The sequence below is a fragment of the Mustela lutreola genome, chromosome X (genome assembly GCF_030435805.1).
Source record: "Mustela lutreola isolate mMusLut2 chromosome X, mMusLut2.pri, whole genome shotgun sequence".
In the NCBI taxonomy this organism is placed as follows: domain Eukaryota; kingdom Metazoa; phylum Chordata; class Mammalia; order Carnivora; family Mustelidae; genus Mustela; species Mustela lutreola.
The window spans coordinates 54774744-54776992 of NC_081308.1; the positions used below are offsets into that span (position 1 = coordinate 54774744).

Sequence of the window (2249 nt, forward strand, 5' to 3'; positions counted from 1 at the left end):
TGTAATATCATTTATTTATTTTTGGTTTTTTTTGCTTGTGTTTTTGGTCTGGTATCCAAAAAACTATTGGCAAGACCAATGTCAAGGAGTATTTTTCCTATGTTTTCCTTTAGGAAATTTAGTTTCATGCATCACATTTAAGTCTTTAATCTATTTCAAGTTAAGATTTATGAGTGATATAAGGCTCCAGTTTCATACTGTTTTATGTGACTTCAGTTTTAAATATCATTTATTGAACAGACTATCTTTACCCATTACATATGTTGGCCCCTGTCAAATATTAGGTGACTGTATGAAAGGATTTATTTCTGGACTCTCAATTCTGTTCTGCTTCTTTATTGGTCTGTTTTTATGCCAGTATACTTTATTGTTTTGAGCATGGGGGCTTTGTAATATAATTTCAAATCAAGAAGTGCAATTTCTCTTCTTCATCCTTTCTCAGAACTGCTTTGATTATTTGTTGTCTTTTATGGTCCTTTATATATTTTAGGATTCTTTACTTACTACTGTAAAAAAATAATATTGGATTTTTAAAAAATATTTTTAATTTATTTATTTGACAGAGAGAGATGACAAGCAGGCAGAGAGGCAGGCAGAGAGAGAGAGGAGGAAGCAGGCTCCCTGCTGAGCAGAGAGCCTGATGCAAGGCTCGATCCCAGGACCCTGGGATCATGACCTGAGCCGAAGGCAGCGGCTTAACCCACTGAGCCAACCAGGCGCCCCTAACTTTGGATTTTTGGTAGGAATAGAATTTACAGATGGTTTCCGGTAGTATGGACATTTTAACAATGTTAATTCTTACCGTTCATAAATATGGGCTATCTTTCCATTTGTATCTCCTTCAATTTCTTTATCAATGTCATAGTTTATGGGGTACAGATCTTTCATCTTCTTAGTTAAATCTTTTCCTAAGTATTTTATTATTTTTGATACTATTGTGAATTAGATTGTTTTCTTTATTTTTTCAGATAGTTCATCATTAGAGTGTTAAAATGCCCCTGTCTTGTGCTTACTTTGGCAGCACATATACTAAAATTGGAATGATGCAGAGAAGATTAGCGTGATCACTGAACAAGGATGACATGAAAAACTGGGAAGCATTCCATATTAAAAACAAAACAAAACAAAAAAATTCTTGTCTTTTATATATTGATCTTGTATTTAGCAGCTTTACTAAATTTGTTTATTGAAATGTTTTTTGTGAAGTTTTTAGGATTTTTTTACATGTAAGTTCATGTTATCCAAAAGAAGAAAATTTTACTTCTTCCTTTTTTTTTGGAGTCTTTTATTTCTTTGTGCTCCTTGTTTCTCTGGCTAGGACATCCAGTACTATGTCAAATGAGAGTAGTGAAAGTGGACACACTTGTCTTGTTTCTGATCTTTAAGGGGAAAACTATCAAACTTTTTTGATTGAATATGAGATTAGCTCTGGGATTGCAATATGTGTTTTTTTTAATGGATTTTTAAAATTTTTTTATAAACATATAATGCGTTTTTATCCCTAGGGATACAGGTCTGTGAATCACCAGGTTTACACATTTCACAGCACTCACCATAGCACATACCCTCCCCAATGTCCATACCCCCACCATCCTCTCCCAACACATCTCCCCCCAACAAACCTCAGTCTCTTTTGTGAGATTCAGTCTTTTATGGTTTGTCTCCCTCCCAATCCCATCTTCTTTTATTTTTCTTTTCGTACCCCCCAAACCACCTATGTTGCATCTCCACTTCATCATATCAGGGAGATCATATGATAGTTGTCTTTCTCAGATTGATTTATTTCGCCAAGCATAATACCCTCTAGATTCATCCACGTCATCACAAATAGCAGGATTTCATTACTTTTGATGGCTGCATAGTATTCCATTGCACATATATACCACATCTTATTTATTGATTCATCTGTGGAAGGACATTTAGATTCTTTTCATAGTTTAACTATTGTGGACATTGCTGCTATAAACATTTGGGTTTATGTGCCCCTTCAGAATTCCACGTTTGTATATTTAGGGCATATACCCAGTAATACAATCACTGGGTCATAGGGTAGTTCTATTTTCAGCGTTTTGAGGAACTTCCACGCCGTTTTCCGGAGTGGTTGCACCAGCTTGCATAACCATGTACAGTGTAGGAGGGTTCCCCTTTCTCCACATCCTCGCCAGCATCTGTCATTGACTGACTTGTTCATTTTAGCCATTCTGAAAGGTGTGAGTTGGTATCTCATTCTGGTTTTTATTTGTATTTCC

At 35.4% G+C, this 2249-nt stretch overlaps 1 non-coding gene across 1 annotated transcript; it reads left to right on the forward strand.

Moving 5' to 3' along the window:
• Nucleotides 1–1005: 1005 nt before the first annotated feature.
• LOC131822295 (U6 spliceosomal RNA) lies at nt 1006–1112 on the forward strand. Its single transcript, XR_009350174.1, has one exon. It is a non-coding gene; the product is annotated as a U6 spliceosomal RNA (small nuclear RNA).
• Nucleotides 1113–2249: the final 1137 nt, after the last annotated feature.